Here is a 22581-nt window from a genome sequence, read left to right as displayed (position 1 = left end):
CAAAATCGATCCCGCCATTTCGGAGATTAGCCGAAACAAACAGACAGACAGACAAAAATTGGAAAAAGTGGTTTTTTGGTGTATGTACCGTATTTATATTCATATGCTTGTAGTAAAAAACGGTTATTTCAATATTACAAACAGACACTCCAATTTTATTTATATGTATACATAGGTGACATCTATTCAAAAGAGCAACACAAGTTTCATTATACAATAATAAAATATTTCATTACACAAGAATCACTCATTCGATAGAATCAGAAATATGACTATTCAAAAGCGCTTGTACTGAATATATTTTAACAAAGATTATTTCTTTAAACTTTCTTCAATTTATAACTCCGGTAAACACAAGTTAGCGTAAATAGGATGGTATAAACATAATTCTTTATCATTCCGAATTTTGTGGGTAAATACAAACTGGTAACGAGAGAGTATAACTCGATTAAGATACTCTTGCGGCGTTTGCGATTATAATTAAACCCACAACTTTGGGATGAAAGTGAGAATTGAGAAACAACTGGCTATACATTATTGCGAGCAGTTATGGAGAAGCTTATTCCTAATTAGTATTCTTTAGTTATTTCCCAGCGGTGTGCTGTAAGTTTTAAGATGTCTTTTAGGAGTTTCGACATTTTTTGCCTGTGACTGTACAGTGTTAATTTGTATAAATTTTACTTTAGACTGTCTCTTTTGGACTTCCACGTGGAATTTGACAAAAAAGTTAATTAGAGAATTTTTCTAAAATAACAGTAGCCTAAGTTACTTATTATTACATCAGCTACCTGCCAAAAGTTCCGTCAAAATCGGTCCAGCCATTGGACCGATTTTGACGGAACTTTTTTTGGCCGGTAGTTGATTTAATAAGGAGTAACTTAGGCTACTTTAGAGAAAGATTAGCAGGGACAAGCAGACAGACAAACAAAAATGGTAAAAAATGTTATTTTGGTGTATGTACCGTATTTATATGTATGCATGTAGTAAAAAACTGTTGTTTCAATATTACAAACAGACACTCCAATTTTATTTATATGTATAGATAGCCATTCTAATACCTTTACCATTAAATATGAAGCATACACTTTAATCGATCCTTTCATTTTTTATTTCAATCTTTATAAAAGGTAAAAGATTTTGAAATCATTAAATAGTATAAAAGAAAGTCGCTGTCGGTATCTGTCTATGTATGCTTAAATCTTTAAAACTACGCAACGGATTTTGAAGTGGTTTTTTTAATAGATAGAGTGATTCAAGATTTACTAATGGTAACAGGCAAGATAGAGAGTAAAAGACTTCGAGGCCGAAGTCCCACTCGGTGGTCAGACCAGATATCCCGTCAGTTAAACATTACTGTCAGCGTCGCGCTGACCAGGCGTCTGAGCGCAACCGATGGCGACAGCTGATCTACAAGCTATTGAGAGTCGCGATCCTCAGCAGCGAGGGAACGATTAGGAAGAAGAAGAAGAGTGATTCAAGAGGAAGGTACAGGTAGGTATATATATAAAACATGTACATCCGTGCGAAGCCGGGGCGAGTAGCTAGTATAATAATAAGATTAAAAATATCCCTAGACAGACGGTGATTGCAGACGAGATGGCGCTGTGTGAACAGTCTCACTCAATCCCAAGCTAAGCAGAGCTTGCATTATGGGTATTGCTGTAGTATTGCTATAATAAATGTAAATATATACACAATATACATAGGAAACACCCAAATAAACAATCTTGAACACAAATGTTAGTACCATGTCAGGAATCGAACCCGCGAACATAAATAAAGCCGTGTGCTACACCGTTAGACCACCGACGTCAAGAAATAATAATTACATCTAGTTTTAAATATAAAAACAATAAAATAAAAAAGCTAAAGCAATGAAATAAAATAAAAAACAGAGCTGTATCTCAAATAAAACAGCCGTAAACAGCTTCAGCTGTTTAAGCCGAGCACAGGATCAATACCGACACAAAGGTTGCGAAGTTACTCATCTGCGTCGGGAATTAAAAATCAAATATTTTTCATTTCAATTTAAACTTATTTATTATCACTGTTGAGTCGTAATTTGTTTGTCATGGCTTTATAAAAGATTCGGTAGGTTGTTAATCTGCCAGAAACAAACTTTGCCTGTTAACATAAATCTTTGGAAGCCGTGTAACAGGGCTTGTAGACCCGAGACATAGTCCTCGAAGTTTCTGAGGTTTTGTTTCTGTACTCTTTAATAATATTAATTAATATAATCATTATTTATATTATTAATCTGGTATATACAATACTAGCTACTCGGGTGTACATGTATTATCTATAGATACATATAAATAAAACTGAAGTGTCTGTTTGTAATATTGAAATACCCGTTTTTTAATACATGCATATGACTATAAATACGGTACGTACACAAAAACCACTTTTTACAATTTTTGTCTGGCTATCTTTCGGTCTGTTTTCGCCGGTCTAGTCACGGGAACAGCTAGTTATACATATAAACCTTCCTCTTGAATCACTCTTATCTATTAAAAATAACAGCTTCAAAATCCGTTGCGTAGTTTTAAAGATTTAAGCGCACATAGGGACGGACAGACAGCGACAGCGACTTTGTTTTATACTATATGCTATACTCGTAAATTGTATTTTTTAATAATAAATAATATGAATAAGATTGATGAACAAACAAATTTATTGAGCAGAATGCGAAGTGAGGAGCGATCTTAGACATGAGATTTGTACTCTTTATAACGGCTTGACCGATCGAGACCAAAATTTCAATGAAGGTCGAAAAACGGGCCTCCATCGTTTACTACTCAAAAAATTTCCGATCGGTCGGACAAGTCGAGTCCAGTTTTCTTAAGGATAAACGTGCACCGCTCAACATGTGACTTGATGTGTAAACAACACACCAGTAACAAACCTAGTCAGTTAAATTACTATTTGACCCAGCAAACATTGTTTTGCTATAGAAATTGAATTTCTAATTATCAAACAGGTGAGATTGAGGACCGCTAGTTCTTCGGCTACTGTATTTTCTGTTCTTTATTAGTTAGTATTAGTTTGTGATTTATTCCATCAATTATAGCCACATAGAGGAAGTCGCAGCAGAAGCTAGTACTGTAATTAAAAAAATATAAATTGTGCCTTTAAACGACGGAAGCGCATTTATTAAAAAAAAACAACCGCCCAAGCTATTATTAAAGACCGGGCTCTATTTTGCTATATTAGTCTGTAATAAAAATGATTTGTTAGGTCGATAATGATTCTAAATTTAGAAAAATTTTCGGCACCCCGACAGCTATTTATATCACTGAAGTTTCCTTAAAAAATGTCAAAGGTATGAAGTTACAGACCACTCTGATGTCCTTAGCGAGCTGATAAATCGACCGCCATTACAGAGCACCGCTTGCCGCCATCTTGCGACGCCATTTTGGCGTATATTATTTATGACTAACATTTTGTATACGCTTATTGCTTTAAATGAGAATTAGCACGTTTTAAATTGAGGTATTATTAAAATGGCTTTATGTTTTGTATTATAATATCTTTCGGTATTAACTATTCTGTACTATTTAATAGGTATTCAAAATTTAAATTCCTTGAGTAAATATAGAAAATCTAAAGCAAATAATCATAATAGATTTCTTACATCGAAGAAATCTATTATGATTATTTGCTTTAGATAAATAGAATATACTTCATTTGCAACATACAGTAAAGAAGAAGCACAAACAATATAACAAAGGACACATGTATCGTTACATTAAGACGGCCTTATTGCTAAAAGCAATCTTCAAGGCAACTTTAGAGAAACGGATTGAAATATCGAACAGGCAGGTAATATGACAAGAACAGGAGAAAACTAAAAGGTAACAAATATATAATGATGATAAAGGAAAATAATAATAAATATTACATGAATTAAAATTTATGTACATAATAATAATCATATATTAAACTAGATACACTTACATAAACTACATACATAATTTTAAATTTAAGTAGAATAAACTAAATATAAATTAAAATGCCATACTAACTGAAATTTAAATATTGAGAAGGAAGTCTTTTACTTGTCATTTAAAAATACGAATGGACTTTCCAGTTCTGATAGATACAGTATAGGAATTGTGATAGAATTCAGTGGAATGGAAAGAAGTGGAAAGCAAGAGTTTTTGGGAAGAACGTAATAATAAAGAATGAGTAGAAGAGGAAAACTTGAAACGTTCTTTGAGATCGGAAGGAGCTTTGGGATTAAACAGGATGTTGTAAAGGAATGTAAGGGTATGCATAGATATCTATACCCTTACATTCCTTTACAACCCTACCCTAGTGAAGAGATCTTCGCTATCGTATAGGAAGCCACTAAAGTTGGGTATGATATTGCTTTAATAGATTGTGTGTGGCTTAAAAGTGGAAGCTGATAAGATAAAGATGAAGCAATTTAGCAATAAAATATTTGTCTTCCTAATTATCGGCTCTCAGATACATACTGATCCCACTCGTCATTAGCAGCTTAACAGCCGCATGACGCCAGCAGCGTGCGCTAGAGACGACATCATAGTGCTTCCTTCTCTTTCCCAACTTTTACTACAATTACCTCACACAAGTAGTGAAATGAACCAAGGTAAGAAAGACAATTGTATTCAACAAATAAAAGAACAAAAATTAATTTTTTAAACGACCAACTGAAACGGCGTACGCAAATCTCATTAAAATAAATAACGAAAAGAGCCGACAATTAACACGAGCGAAAAAGTGAAATAATTAAAAAAAAGAGTGGCGGACTAAAGTCGGATGATAAAATCTTTAATTCTGGAAGTAAACAGGGAGAGTTAACCCAAAACGGAATTGTCGATTATACGAAACAATGATACCAAGTGGGAAACGGCAGAGCTATTTACGCAGCCGTCTTTACTGATCCGAACAAGTTATGAACGGACGGCGACTATGTAAGGAAATAAAGAAAATTTGGAGCACATTATACGTAGAAGCAACGGGAAGTGACAACCCTGGTGTTTTAGGCGTTCATAGGCTACGGTAGCCGTTTACCATCAGATGGGCCGAGTACTTGTTTGCCACCTACGAAATATAAAATATATACATATATTTATCCAAATTAAATGAAGAAACTTTTTTTGAGGAACTTTCGAGATTAGTGGAGCACAAGATGGCGGCCTATGAACAGTGACTCAGACAAAAATGGCACTATAGGAACAGCTCTGGACCGGACTAGTCGTGCGTAGATTCTTAATCAACACACATTACAGCAAAGAATTAAGGTAAGAGCTAAATTTAGATTTTATTTACCTTATGGTATGGTAAACAGATATAATGACTGAAAATGGTGACGGAAGGTAAACAAACTAACGGGTACACCCGGTAGTAACTGAAAGCGCCACTTATAATGTAACTAGCTTTTACCCGCGGCTTCGCTCGCGTTAATTTATCCCCTTAGGGGTGGAATTTATCAAAATCCTTTCTTAGGGGATTCCTACGTCATAGTAGCTTTATGCAAAGTCTCACCCCGATCGGTTTAAAATTGACAAAGTTTCATACAAACTTTCATCCCCTATTTTATCGTCTTGGGGGTAGAATTAATCAAAATCCTTTCTTAGAGGATGCCTACGTCATAACATCTACCTGCATCCAAATTTCAGCCCGATCCGTCCAGTGGTTTGGGCTGTGCGTTGATAACTCACTATGTCAGTCACCTTTGAGTTATATATATTTAGATGTAGTATAAATAGTAATAAGAATATAACTACTACTTATACAGATCGAAAGTATCGGGACTTACCGATCATCCTAAAGGTGAATTGATCTAGAATGGTTCTAGCATTAAGGTAGTCTTATGTACTATGTGTTAGGTAATAAAGTTTTTTAAATAAATAACTATAGAGATGCAGACATTTTTACACAATTTATCTTTTTTGGTACCTTTTTTCACACCTTGGTTATCGAATTTTTCAGAGAGAATCCCTTATTTAATGTAGGATTCTAATGGTAAAATAATTTTTCAAATCGATCGTATAGTTCCCGAGCCTATTCTATACAAATAAAGATCAAATCAAATCAAATCGAAATATCTTTATTCATGTAGGTCTATTACAGACTCTTATGATATGTCAAATCTACCGTCAGTTCGGAATGATATAAGAAGAACGACAAGATGAGATTCAAATAAATGTTGTACATGTTTACAATAAAACAGAGTCATTTAAATTCAAATTAGGGAGAATAGAGTCGATCGTATAGTTCCCGAGCCTATTTTATACAAATAAAGATCAAATCAAATCAAATCGAAATATCTTTATTCATGTAGGTCTATTATAGACTCTTATGATATGTCAAATCTACCGTCAATTCGGAATGATTTCGAGATGAGAAGAACTGACAAGAAACTCAGCTCGTATTCTATTCCAATAAATGTTGTACATGTTTACAATAATACAGAGTCATTTAAATTGAAATTTGGGAGAATAGAGTGACCACCAGCATATGTTATTGCAAAAAACGAAAAATCGAATCAGTGTTCGCAACCTGAACAGACCAGTTCAGCATGACGGATGAGCCAGCCAAAGAAACAACCAAATCTTTATTCACACTATTATAATAGTCGCATGTACTAAACAGAATAGAATAGAATATCATTTATTCAAATAAACTTAATTTAAGCACTTTTGAATAGTCATTACAAAACTTTTGTTTTTATGTACCGCTCATTCGGAAATCTGTCGCATCACAAGAAGAACGAGCAAGAAACTTGTGTTGCTCTTTTAAATAAACCGTGTAAGTTTACATTAACAAGTCGAAACGTGTGAATACAAACTACCAACCAGCACTAATTTATTAGAGTCAAATAAAAAATCTATATATCAGTAATATACATATATTATTCATTTAAAAAAAACTTTAGTGTCTGCACTTATGTCCTGTTCCATACACTAAAATAAGTTCTGCCTACAGACAGTTTCCCACTTAGTCGTTTCTTAAGACCTACAATGTTTTTACAATTACTTTACTCTGTTTACAGAATCTCTTCAGACGTGGAACAGTTTTCCAAGATACACAATTTGAATTTAAAAAATATATATTCTACACGTGGTTTTACAAACAAACGAACGTGACACTGCATAGTAGGTAGTGTAATCGTAGAAAAAAGAAATATATAGTATAAGTATATATATACGCCTACCAACTAAACGTTCATTTTGTCTATAGTAGGCGTAGATACTATATTCGTACTATCAAAATATATATAACTCAAAGGTGAAACTTTGTCAATTTTAAACCGATCGGGATGAGACTTTGTATAAAGCTACTATGACGTAGTTTCCCCTAAGAAAGGATTTTGATAAATTCTACTCCCTGAGGGGATAATTTAACGCGAGCGAAGCCGCGGGCAATAGCTAGTTATATATATATATATGTTATGTCTAAAAAAATTTAAATACAACTATAACATATACAGATATTTGAATATATCTATACATATAAATAAAATTGGAGTGTCTGTTTGTAATATTGAAATAACCGTTTTATACTACATGCATATGAATATAAATACGGTACATACACCAAAATAACATATTTTATTATTATGTTTATCTGTCTGTATGTTCCAGCTAATCTCTGAAATGGCTGGATTTTGACGAGACTGTTATTGGCAGGTAGCTGATGTAATAAGGAGTAATTTAGGCTACATATATTTTAGAAATATAAAGTTAAATTGCGAATTATATCAAATTATTATTATTATTACTGCTTTTGGGGTTAAAATTTAAATTCCAGAACTGTTTGCTAACTTCAAAAGCAAGTTCAACAGAACGAGGCAAAATGCTGCTTATATCCGGATGTAAACAGAGAAAATTAACTCCGAGAACATGTTTGATTGTGTGAAACAATGCCAACTGCGAGGCTCTTGTTAATTGCTCAAATGACATTTGTGCTGAGGAAGTGTTATGTTAATGGCTTTTGCTCTTAAGTTATCAAGATCAGAATAGAAAAAGGAATCGTATATATTTATCACCAGCTATTCCGCGTGGATTTAACTTTATCTTTCTAAAATAAAAGTAGCCTAAGTTACTTCTTATTACATCTGCTACCTGCCAATAAAAGTCCCGTCAAAATCGGTCCAACCATTTCAGAGATTAGCCGGAACAAACAGACAGACAGACAAAATTTGTATAAAATGTTATTTTGGTGTATGTATGATATAGGCAAAAAGATCGATAACAGTTCTCTTACTACGATTCTGTTGGGAGGTTTGACATCACGTTTTGAATCATTAGTAATGGGTTTAGAAAACTCTAGTGTTGAAGTGACTTTGGAAATGGTGAAAAGGAAATTGGAAATTGATGGGCAAAATGTCAAAAGTTGCTCAGCATTTCATACTTCACAATTAAAAGAGAAAAAGTTGAGGCCTATTATGTGTTTTAAATATATGGACATAATCCTGATTCTCCACTTAAAAGAGACAAGAAGTGAAATGATTTCAAAATAGAACAAGACATTGAAGATACAACGAATTACCTTTCACAGGTAGTTTTATCTAGTTTGGAAAACGGGAATTGTGATAAATAATCGATCTGTCGCTAGGCTTGCTCAAAAAAGGTCTAGCCATTGGAGTGGAGTACTTTGATACTACTTTGTAATTTGATAGTGTTGTTTTTGTTACGTTGTATTTTGTTATATATATATTTTGATTACTGGAGGATATGTTGAGAAACTCTTTTGATATTAATATATTTAGTTTTCTTGTATTCTATAATCAAAAATATAAAAACAAAATTATGTACTATGTCACTTCATCTGCTATCTTACCATTAAATACATTTTTCCAGTCATAAATAGTTTTACTACATATTTCTACAACAGTTATATGTATCTTGTGCAACAAAGTATGTTTTTTATTTGGACCACACGTCAAACAACCGCATTATTGTTATTACCGCCACTTCTCTCGCTCCGCTCATGGCGGTGTTCAGCTTGACATGTAGGGTGCAAATTACATAAAAGCTTTTATAACATTTTTACAAGCATAGTTCAAATATATCATGATATGGAGGGGAAAGGGGATTGTCAGTAATGTGGACTGATGATCTTATTGCTAGCAATGTACCATGTCAGGTTGACCTCCACGCGGGTCCCCCTGGAATGCATCGTGATAAATTCTTGATGAATTTGTCACGATGGGCTAACTGACCTGACCTCATGCTTATCTTATAATATAATAATCTCAGGACAATTCACACAGAGCCATCTAGACCTAAGTTAAGCTAGCTAAAACTTGTGTTATGGGTACTAGATAACTGATACATATATATAGATTTTTTTTTTGTAAATACATATTATACATAGAAAACACCCAGACCGATACAAACAATTATACTCATGAATACAAATGTTTGCACCGTGCGAGGAATCGAACCCACGACCATGGGATAGTAAAGCGGTGTGCTAAACCTCTAGACCACCGAGGGCGTCACAACTAAAATTAGTGCTGGTTGGTAGTTTGTATTCACACGTTTCGACTTGTAAAATGTGAACTTACAAGGATTATTTAAAAGAGTAACACACAAGTTTCTTGCTCGTTCTTCTTGTGATGAGACAGTTTTACGAATGAGCGGTAGATAAAAAAAAATTGTTGTGACTATTCAAAAGTACTTAAATTAAGTTTACTTGAATAAATTATTTTCTATTCTGTTACTTTGATACGCCCATTTCTCTCATCCCAACAGATCGGCCCGACCGATTAGATGACAAATCTCATTCTGCTATTAGACTACGAAAAAATAAAATCACTTTATTTTCTCAAATTTTAATTTAACAATGAATCTGTATTATTGTAAACATGTACAACATTTATTTGAAAAGAATACGAGCCCAGTTCCTTATCAGTTTTTCTCATCTCGAGATCATTCCGAACTGACGGTAGATTTGACATATCTAAAAGTCTGTATTAGACCTATTTGAATAAAGATATTTTGAATTTTGAAAATTTGAATATTTGAAAAGAACACGAGCTGAGTTTCTTGTCAGTTCTTCTCATCTCGAAATCATTCCGAATTATCATTCCGACGGTAGATTTGACATATCATAAGAGTTTGTAATAGACCTACATGAATGAACATCTTGTATCCTGCAATGGCAACGCATTCGTGGTATCGCGGGTATAACGTGATAACGTGATGTCTATAATTGTCTGTATATAGGAGACGGTTATCGCTTTCCATCAGGTGGCCATCAGCTTGTTTGCTATTTCCGCAGAATACCAGCGTCCATATTTTGAACTGTTTTGAATTTTAAATAAATATATTTACAGGTGAAATGTATTAAACATGTCTGTCTCTCTCTATAATAATTTGCCTGATAATATTATTGAACGAGCGAGCTTTTAAAGTTAATTTAACGAAATGGCTATTGGCACATTATTTTTATAGTGTCAAAGAATTTATTCAATTTATTAATACCTATGATAATTATATATGCCAATAATTGCAATTAAATATTTAAAAGTCTGTAATAGACCTATATGAATAAATATATTTTGAATTTTGTCACTTTGTTTAAAAATACTTTCTGAAAAGCGCCTCTTGAAAAAAAATTACTAAATCGTTCTCCACTTTTCCATCCTTAATGCTGATTGGTAGAAATCCCATTTAGGGGTAAACGGGCCGTTGTACCATCGCGTTTCCTTTTAGAGATACTTTTCAAGAAAGAGTACTTGATGATAATGGTGTTCTATGAAATTGAGATATTTATAATATGGTTATTTATCACACAAATGCGACATCATCATCATCATTTCAGGTGCTGTTTATTCACTAATGAATAATAATAATATTAATCACAGGACAATTCACACAGCGTCATCTAGACCCAAGTTAAGCCAGCTAAAACTCGTGTTATGGGTACTAGACAACTGATACCAATACATAGATTTTTTTTCGTAAATACATACATATTATACATAGAAAACACCCAGACCGATACAAACAATCATACTCATGAATACAAATGTTTGTGCCGTGCGAGGAATCGAACCCGCGACCATCGGACATAAAGCGGTGTGCTAGACCGCTAGACCACCGAGGTCGTCAAAAGTGAATATAAATATTATTTATTTGTTACACACAAAATCTTAGTAAGTTTGGATGGATGAATGTTTGTTACTCTCACGAAATACTACATTTTTATACACGTGGTATTAAAAAAGTAAAGTATAAAAAAGTGAATACCCTTCTTGAAAAACCCCATTTTTTTTTTATAACACAGGGGACAAACGAGCCTGCGGCTCACCTGATGGTAAGTGATTACCGCCGCCCATGAGCACCCGCAACACCAGGGGAATTGCAAGTGTGTTGTCGGCCTTTTAAAAAGGAATAAGCTCTTTTCTTGAAGGTTTCAATATCGTATCGGTTCGGAAATACCAGTGCTGGAAGGTGATTCCACAATATGGTTGTGCGAGGCAAAGTTAAACCCCACGCTGTAGTCTCGTGAGAAAACCTCGGCAGGTAGTTCATTCCACAATCTAAGTGTACGCGGGAGGAAGCTCCTCTGAAACCGCACTTTCCGAGACCACTTAGGTTGTAGTGTGTGGGGATGAATTCCCTGTCGATGGCGAGTGGTGCGATGGTAAAAGGTAGCCGTGGGCATCATGTAATTTTCGTCGCATAATGAATCTCCTTTTTTCTTTGTAAGGGTTTATAAATAATGGTGATTCGTCAATTCAGTCAAAATATTTTAACGCCGTTGGTCTAGTGGTTTTGCACTAAGATGGTCGCGGGTTCGATTTCTCGCACGACACTAATATTTATATTCATGAGTGTCATACTCATGAATATAAATATTTGTGTCTTTGTTTATGTGTTTAATAGCGGTATTAATACTTGCCGGGTCATCTAATAATTATAGAAACAAACACGTTCAAAATGTTGATAGATAGTGCAGGAGTGATTCAAGAGGAAGGTTTATATGTATAGTACATGTGTCCCAATTTGAATACCTCGGTGGTCGCGGATTCGATTCCTCACACGGCACAAACATTTGTATTCATGAGTATGATTGTTTGTAACGGTCTGGATATTTTCTGTGTATAATATGTACATATTTGCGAAAAATATATCTATGTATTTGTATCAGTTATCTAGTACTCATAACACAAGCTCTAGCTAGCTTAACTTGAGTCCAAATGGCACTGTGTGAATTGTCCTGAGATTATTATTATATTTTTAACTCATTTTTGTAAGAATATTCGAGAATTTTTAAACCAAGTTCGCACTTTTTGGTAATTACGCAGTATACTAACACCTATTATTTATGTACATGTAGTTTAATAATATATGTATAATATAACACGTAACATAATTTTTAATCCATTTATATATTGTATAATGGTTTGTAATTGTATAATTGTTTAAGAGCTCGAAGTGTAATATATAAACATTCACATATATATGTATGTAAGTATGTATTTAATTATAGGAGCCAACAGAATATCAGCGCTGCAGACTTATCTGTAGCTTCATGCTGAGTTGGTTGCCTCTTCATCATTGCGACACATAAAGCCACCTCCATTTTTTAATTCGTAATATTTATACTCCTACATTTTTAATTTGTGAACTTTATTTATATTTATAAAATGTATCTCATCTGTGATATGTGTTTGTAATTGTTGAATAAAGCATTTATCTAACTATTTAAAAAAAAGACTTTCAGTCAAGCTTGCGTAAGACCATGTCGCGTAAAAGAACTGGTTACACTGTTCAAACGTTATTTGTATCAAGCGACAAAAGCTTGGGTGTTAATATATGTATCACACAATACACCATTCCATTTTCAAAATTTGATTTTTTTTTTAATATTTTACAGTTGCCAGTACTCATTTGTAAAAATAATAAACTGTGCAGGTTACATTTTAAAATTTTCTTTTTTTAATAAATGCCAGACATGTGCTCTTTACGTAAAATATAAATAAAAGAAAAACAAAAGGTTTGTTAATTGTTTCCTGGAAAAATATGGAAACTCACCAAATGAGTCCTTTTGCATCCACTCAACCATCAGTAGCCTGCAACAAAAACGTACAACGTAAGCGAAGCACTTTGAATTAAATGAGCTTTTTCGTTTTCAAGTTAAAATTTAACCTGGCGTTAATCGAGATAAATAAAGCTTTAAGTATAAAGACTGTCTCCCGCCAACTGGATTTCGGTTGTTTGGTACCAGTTAAAAGCGATTCGGTGATGATTTGTAGATAAATATTTTCTCTGAAACTAAGTTATCTTTTTAACTCAAATTATTGAGATTTTTATATATATATATATATAATAATCTAGAGACATAATACAATTTTACTTAATCGCTGCCTGTGCGTGGAAGAAATATATCAAAATTTAAATGGGGAATTTTATCAAAGTTATATAACCCAAAATAAATATTGTTAGATTTTTATCTATTTGACCGTCCGTTTGTGCAAGTTTATCTTAAAAACTGCATAACCAATTTGTGTGAAGTTTTCACTAATGTTTTACGTTAAAACTCTATTTTTGTTTTATTCCTATCGGTCTATATACTAATAAGTTATACATAGAATCTATAAATATATAAAAAACTAGTACATTGTATAAATATATATGTATGTATCAAAAATATGAACTGAATTATTATAATTGGTATATATCGAAAAAATGCAACGGAAATTTATTTGTTGCCTAATCAGTATATATAAAAAATATGGATAGAATACAAAGTACCTTTTTTTTTATACATAAAGCAAACTAGTTGACCATCAAAATCGTCTACAATTAAAAGTACTCCATATGCAATACTAGCTACTCGCCCCAGCTCGCCCGGGTGTACATGTATTATACATATAAACCTTCCTCTTGAATCACTCTATCTATTAAAAGAAACCGCTTCAAAATCCGTAGCGTAGTTTTAAAGATTTAAGCACACATAGAGACGGACAGATAGCGACAGCGACTTTGTTTTATACTATGTAATGATTATTATAGCTTCCGAATTCGCATACGCTTGTGACTTAGGCATTTCAACCGAGTTTCGAACCAACGTACCTCGTATAATTAAACAGTTACCTCGTACGAAATTCCGTACTTGAAGGAACATTTCCCTCAAACGTGGTCTATAATTGTTATCTAGTTAAGAGTTAAGTAAGTACTAAATAGATCTAGTTAACACTAATCTCATTAATATTATAAACCGCGAAAGTTTGTGAGTATAGATCGATGTTTGTTACTCTTTCACGCAAAAACTACTAAACGGATTTTGATGACATTTTACAGTGATATAGTTTATATATCAGAATAACATACATTAATGTTAATAATATAATAACCGCGAAAGTTTGTGAGTGTGGACGGATGTTTGTTACTCTTTCACGCAAAAACTACTGAACGGAAATTGATGAAATTTTACAGTGATATAGCTTATGCATCACAATATTCACGCGGATGAAACCGCGGGTACAACTAGTTATTACTGTTGTCTGAAGAAATTGCATAGGCGAAATGCCGAAATTTTGTACGCTATTACTCTGTTAATTTTGATTGCTGTAATAAATCTGATGCAATTAAGAGTATATAAATAAATAAATATGTAAAGTTATCATGATATTTGTCGCCTACATCAGACTGTCGAGGGAAGTTTTCGCCCCATTTCTATCAATACAGAATATATATAATATTTTATAAACGCAAAAGTTTGTAGGTACGATATGAATTTTGATGAAACTTTACAGTAATATAGCTTATACATCAGAATAGCATAAAGGCTATAAATTTCTCGCGGGTGAAACCGTGAGTACAGCTAGTTAAAAATAAAAGTATATTATATATTTTTTTATTTTGAATATTTCAACATTATACTGTTAGTTGCACTAGTGTTATAAAAATAAAAATAAAATACCTTTATTGCTGTACTAATATTTTTACATTTGGTTAATATTTTTATCAATAAACGGTACAGCTTGTCTTCCGACATAGGTATAGATAATAATATAAAATATGGTAGAGATAAGTCCACCCTTGCTCACTTTGTATATAAATGAGTTTACTGCTATATTTATAAGTGCAACAAAAAATCATTACATAGTATAAAACAAAGTCGCTTTATTTTTGGGGTGTTGATTAAATATAAGTAAATATGACTTAAAGTTTGTAAAACTACACAATGGACTTTAAATAAAATATGGGGATTTTTTTTGGAATAGATTTATGTAGTAGATATCAACGAACGAAGGTTTATATATATAATATTTTTTGGCCAAGGTTGGCCACCTACACCTATTTCACGCGAACAAAGTCGCGGGCACGAGTAACTAGTATATAATAAAATTGAAACTGTTAAATGCTCTTTCCACATATATATAGTAAATAATAGTTTTAATTACTATAACGCAAATTTTAAAAATGGATATACCTTCTAAACATGGATCTAGTTAAAAATGTTATAATTAAGATTCTACAAATTGTAATGGGACGCAGGCTTTCATCCGAGATCTATTGAATAAATTTACATCCCTAATGTAAAGATAAAGGGTTAGAGGATCCGTGAGATATGTGCATTACGTTCAGTATTCACTGGGGAGTACACACCCAATGGGGTCAAAAGACAAATTCTGACACACAAATTTACAAAATTAATGATGTAGATAGATATATAGATAAAGAGGTTTATTTTTACAAATTTTCCAATTTAGAAACCTGCAAAACGTCTGTTGTGGCTTGTCTGTAGGTACGTAGTTCTGTCTTGTTAATTAAGAGACGTATTATAAAATTAATGCTATAGATAGATAGTTAAAAAGGTTTATTTTTCCAATTTACAATCACAGTCCTGCAAAACTCCTGTCGGTGTTTGTCTGCAGGTACGTGGTTCTCTCTTATTTATTAAGATACATATTACAGAATTAATGACGTAAACATATAGATAGATAAAATGGTTTATTTTCTCAATTTTCCAATTTAAAATCACTGTCTTCTTGTTTATTAAGGGAAGTATTATAAAATTAATACCGTAGAAAGATTGTTAAAAAGGTTTATTTTTCTAATTTACAATCACAGTCCTGTAATACTCCAGTTGAGACTAGTTTGCAAGCACGTAGTTCTCTCTTATTTATTAAGGTACATATTACAAAATTTATGCAATAGATAGATAGATAAAAAGGTTTATTTTCTAATTTACAATCACTGTGTTGCGAAATTCCTACCCGTGTTTATCTGCAGGAACGAATTCTTTCTTATTTATTAAGGTAAACATTACAGAATTAATGACGTAAACAGATAGATAAAATGGTTTATTTTCTCAATTTTCCAATTTAAAATCACTGTGTTCTTGTTTATTAAGGGACGTATTATAAAATTAATGCCATAGATAGATAGATAAAAAGGTTTTTTTTTCCAATTTACAATCACAGTCCTGCAATACTCCTGTTGAAACTAGTCTGCAGGTACGTGGTTCTCTCTTATTTATTAAGGTACATATTACAGAATTAATGACGTAAACAGATAGATAGATAAAATGGTTTATTTTCTCAATTTCCCAATTTAAAATCACTGTGTTCTTGTTTATTAAGGGACGTATTATAAAATTAATGCCATAGATAGATAGTTAATTAAGTTTATTTTATTTAATTAATAAAATAAACTTAATTAAGTATATTTATCTAATTTACACTCACAGTCCTGTAATACTCCAGTTGAGACTATTTTGCAAGCACGTAGTTCTCTCTTATTTATTAAGGTACATATTACAAAATTTATGCAATAGACAGATAGATAAAAAGGTTTATTTTCTAATTTACAATCACTGTGCTGCAAAACTCCTACCCGTGTCTCTCTTATTTATTAAGAACATTACAGAATTAATGACGTAGACAAATAGATAGATAAAACGGTTTATTTTCTAAATTTTCGAATTTACAATCGCAGTCCTGCAAAATTCCTGTCGGTTTGTCTGCAGGTACGTGGTTCTCTCTTATTTATTAGGTATTCGCACTTTACATGAGGTTGCATGCGGCAATCAATACAAAAGCCGCTACGATATCATATATCAAGAAAGCAGTATGAAAAATAAATTATAACGTTGTCCGCAAATAAACTTATATATTGCTATTATCTATAAATTCATCTATCCTATAATAGGCTTATTTACATAACATTTGTTTAATATAAAATTTGAATTGCCTCTCTGTCAGATTTAGCGTAGATTCTGGCAGTTTATTATAGAATCTTACGCAATTACCATAAAATGAATTACTAACTTTGTGTAGACGGCATTTAGGTAAATATAAAATATAAAATAAATATATAAAAAAACAATTTGTCGCAATGCGCTAACTGACCTGACCTCATGCTCATCGTATCACTTTCCACCGTAAGCGTAGGCGGGTGCAGCATTCCATTATCATTCATAAAAAAAAATACATCAGTATTTTCTACAAATCATACTTTCCACAAGCTTGGTTGCGTCAAATGTTTTCAATAAACCAAGCCATTTTTAGAGACACTTTACTACCGAATTAAGAGCTATAAAACCCGCCTGCGTAAAAACACTTGTCAAGTGTGAGTGGAACATACTGTACAGCATATCGCAAGTGACATATATATAAAACATATAAGACACACTACGATACTGTGTCATCATTATCATTACATAGTATAAAATAAAGTCGCTGTCGCTGTCTGTCCCTATATATGCTTAAATCTTTAAAACTACGCAACGGATTTTGAAGTGGTTTTTTAATAGATAGAGTGATTGAAGAGGAAGGTTTATATGCATAATACATGTATACCCGATAATACATGCGAAGCCGGGGTGGGTAGCTAGTCTTACATATAAAACTCTTGTGTCACAATGTAAGTAACATACTTCTCTGAAACGACTTGACCAATGTTTATGCAATTTTATATTCATATTCTACTGATATATGAAATTACAATTTTTGACTATCTGTCTGTTTGTTCCGGCAACTCTCTGAAATGGCTGGACCAATTTTGACAGGGTTTTTATTGGCTAGTAGCTGATGTAATGAGGAGTAACTTAGGCTACTTTTATTTTAGAAAAATTATTTTATTTTAGAAAATGAATGTTAAATTGCACGCGGACGAAGTTGCGGGAACAGCTAGTGTAATACAAATTACTACTGGCGCTTGAGAAAGTTCATTATAGAAAAAGTTATTTTCCAACAGAATCGTAATATAAACAACAATATACATTGTTCATTCTGATGATAAAATAATGTGATCCAAAGTAGCTACAGCCACCCTTATCTTATTCGCGCTTGGATAATTTTAAAGACGCCATTTTGAATTTATACGAGTCCGGTTTCAAGTCGATGTGAACCGGTTAAAAGCGGTATCTACTGGTTAATGCGATGGAAAGTAAATATGGAGGTCTGTTCTACTAAAAATGACTCCAACATTGTTATAATTACCTTTCTTTGTCGATTTCTTTTCAAGCTATGAAAAGTTTTTTGTAGACTTCAATTTTGCTGATATTTTACCTACTAACTTTTTTTTTATGGTGGTTGTTTGGGCTATTGTCAGGTACTTGGACATGTAGCACTGCGACCTACATAGATCTATTGTGCTCGCCCTCATACAGAGTTATGCTTACCTAGTAACTTCCTTAAGTTTTAAATAAATACTTTAAATGAATGTGTGTGTGTGAAGTGGGAGTGTGATCATAAAAAAGATAGATGGACTGTGTGAAAGATAATAGCATTAAAGGAGACACAGCTCCAATGTGACGGCCAATAGGGATCAGTGGAAGATGATATACAGAGTCGCAAATAATAAATAAATTCCTATCACAAGAAATTACATAAAATTAAGAAATGTATGTAAATTAAGAGTATGACTTCAAAAAAGATGAATGGACTATGTGAAAGATGATAGATATAATCATACATATTTTTTTTGTACATACATACATATTATACATAGGAAACACCCAGACCGATACAAACAATTATACTCATGAATACAAATGTGCGAGGAATCGAACCCGCGACCATCGGTCGTAAAGCGGTGTGCTAGACCGCTAGACCAACGAGGTCGTCAAATACTTAAGCCTAGAGTAATCTACGTAAAATTAGACATACATTTGGGATTCGGTCAGGTAAAATTTACTATTTAATATTTAAAGGCCACAAGTGTACTAAAAATAGATTGTTATACGAAATTTTATTTACCAGATTCGAACTTACGAGCGCTGGGTTTGTTAACCAATGAGCCACTGAGTCCTCATTTAAAAATAATTAGTATTGTAATTATGTATAAGCATATATCAACTAGGATGGTAGAGGTTGAGAAGGGCATGACAAGGGTAGGTGAAGCAAAACCGCGTTACCCAAATAGTGCTGACTCATAAACATATTTTAAGCCGTATGTTCGACCGATTTTGAAAAGGGGAAATTCATATTTATTATTTCTATTATTTATGTAAGGTCCACTAATTATGATGACGACTTGGCTTTGAAGCCGGCTACCGGAAGAGAAACCCCAAGTAACGCCCGTGACTTGTGACACGGGTGTAGATTTAAAAGGCTCTTTTAGAATGCATTGACACTCACCTTCACTACTTGTAGTCCCCCCTCCCCCCCAGCTCAACTAAATCCGGGATAAACACGTCTCTAATACAAGTCACTTGAGTATACAAAATACAACCCACACGATGTCTACTCGTCGACTGAATGCCGTGATTTATTCAACGATAAAGAATTATTCAATTTTTCTTTTTTTTTTTCGGACTCCTCTAATGCTGTTGGCCGCAGATGGCCTTTACAGCTTCACCGGACGTTAGGGGGCGAGTGCAGATGGCACTCCAAACCCGCGGAAGGACTTATGGAGCGGCTGAAGGCCAACTCCTGCCTGACGGATACGACTTTAGTCTGAGGGCACCACTAGGGGTTCGAACCTCGGCTCAGGCCGTCGTAATATCGATCCCCGTTTGAATTCGACGGGGGATCGATCGGAGGGGAGAATTATTCAACTCCGGACATCCGTATCTATAAACCGAAGTGAGTATAGTAGGGAGAGAAATGGGGGTAAAAGTTATCTTATGACAAACAACTTAGTTCAGTCAATAAATACTAGATGGCGCTATTTACAATATTTGTAATAATCTTTAAATTGGGTACTTCATTAGTACTAAACACAAACTACCTTCTTTTAATATCTTAATATGTAAAATATGTAATATCTTAATATGTAAATTCTTTAATATGTAAATGTAAAAAAAAATGTAAAGTTATAATAAAATTATTTAAAAGAGCAACACGCAAGTTTCTTGCTCGTTCTTCTTGTGATGAGATAGCTTTCCGAACGAGCGGTAGATTAAAAAATGTAATGACTATTCAAAAGTGCTTCAATGTAAGTTTATTTGAATAAATGATTTTCTATTCTATTCTATTCTATTCTTTTATCTTTTTAAAATATCGAATTTTTCTACAATATGATGTGAACCCTAACATTTATTTTTATTTATTTAACAATAAATGCGTATTCTTTTCCATCTAATCTATGGTGAAAGCAACACTTGAACGCCTACATTTCGATGGGTATATTTGAATTTAAAGTGACTGGTGAACCTACAGCAAACAGTTTCAACCAACATAGTAGCATATTGACTTGTGGGTGTTATTTGTGGCATTATAATACCGGTATGAAAATGTCATACGACCACCAAACATTGTTGTGAATGGGGTACGGCTTATGTTGGATTTATGGACCATTTTGACTGAATGTGTGACGAAATAGGATTATGCATATAGCGTGGGGCTACTGACTGCCTAGATATATTCTGCAGGTATAAAATAGATGAAACTTAACTGAAAATTCCATATATAAAAATCAATACGAAATACGAAATCTATACATATAAATAACATTGAAGTGTCTGTTTGTAATTTGATTCAGACTGTTTTTCACTAAGTACATATATCAAAATATTAATTTAAAATAAGTGTTTGTCTGTCTGTCAATTTGTTCTTGCTAATCTCTGAAACGGGTGGATGGATTTTGTCGAGACTTACACTCGCAGTTAGCTAACGTTATGAGAAGTAACATAGGATACATTTATTTTAGAAAATTTATTAACATTTATTTTGAATAATGTATAATATCGAAATATTGTAGCTAAATTGGAAATTATTATTAGTATATATCTAAATATAATAAGAATATTGTAGAAAATAGACGAGGGAAAATATCAGGACACTTGATGCGGTACGATGAATACATGACAAATATTATTGAAGGAAAAATAGAAGGAAAGAGAGAGGTGCAGTTTAAGGTATACCTATAAAAACAAAGACAAAATTGGAGTCGTGTCGTATCAACATCATGCGATGGAAGATCGTGGAAAGAGAATTATGAATGAATCATAATTAATAATTCTCTTTCCACTATTAAATACCTATTGTTTAGAAATGAAAAAAATAATTTTAGTAGTTGTAATATAGCCAGTTTCGTTTAAAACATAGATTGTACACACATCGAATTGATCAAAACGCGTTGACCCTTAAACTTTCACAAAAACAGATTGCAAAATTCCAGTCTACCAAATAGGGGCGAAAAATCCGCCAAAATGTAAAAATCCTTTCGTTTAAACAACCGGGCAGTTGCGGTGAACATTGAGACAAAGTCCGGGTGCGAATGTTACGGCATATCCGGTTTTATCAGTTTTTATTGGTAACTCCCGGGGCTACAGCCGGTCCTGGCGGAAGCTGTATACCCCATTTTTATGTGGATGCTAACCCTTTGTGTGGTTATGGTCCGATTTATAGGTGTGAGCGATTTTAATAATAATAACCCTGTAATAATACCCCTGGACAATTTACACAAAGCCATTTAGTTCCGAGGTAAGCAGAGCTTGTGTTATGGGTACTAGAAAACTGATAAATAAATAATATGAGTATACATAAAAACCACCCAGATCGATATAAACAAATATAAACAACAAAATAATCATACTCATGAATTCCAATGTTTGTACCGTGCGAGGAATTGAACTCGCGAGCATTGGAAGTAAAGTGGTGTGCTAAACTGCTAGACCACCGAAAATATTAAATACATAGGATTGAAACTGTAAATTTTATTTCTTTTATCGTTAATAATAAAGTTAAACAAGGTATAACACGTATAATGTTATGTTAAATAGAGGTTATTGACGTCTCTCGACGTTTCAACTAGGTTGCATGGCCGTGGTCACGAGCCGACTAGAGTAATAGAGATGTCAATTTCGATGGGTTCCTGTAGTTTGTTCAACTGACGTCATTAGATTGTCCGTTGAGAAATCGTGACATACATACTAGTACATACAGTATATTTGTTTTACATGTATATTAAAAAATATATAATTTGTGTGCGTCCGTTTTGTGGATCCAACTGAGAATTTGCGCTGGAAACTCATGTTTTCAGATCATTGACCTATACTACCAAACTTTGTTTACATTTTAATCATTGTATTCCACGCAAATGATAACTTTATGTCTTTTATTCCAAAAATCGAACGTGTCTGCAATTAATCGCATGATTTAAGACGTTACACGTGGATATATTAAATTGTCTATGCAGA

The sequence above is a fragment of the Achroia grisella genome, unplaced genomic scaffold (assembly GCF_030625045.1).
Source record: "Achroia grisella isolate CSIRO2021 unplaced genomic scaffold, CSIRO_AGI_Agris_v1 utg660, whole genome shotgun sequence".
NCBI lineage: Eukaryota > Metazoa > Arthropoda > Insecta > Lepidoptera > Pyralidae > Achroia > Achroia grisella.
Note: the sequence above shows the minus strand (reverse complement) of the source record.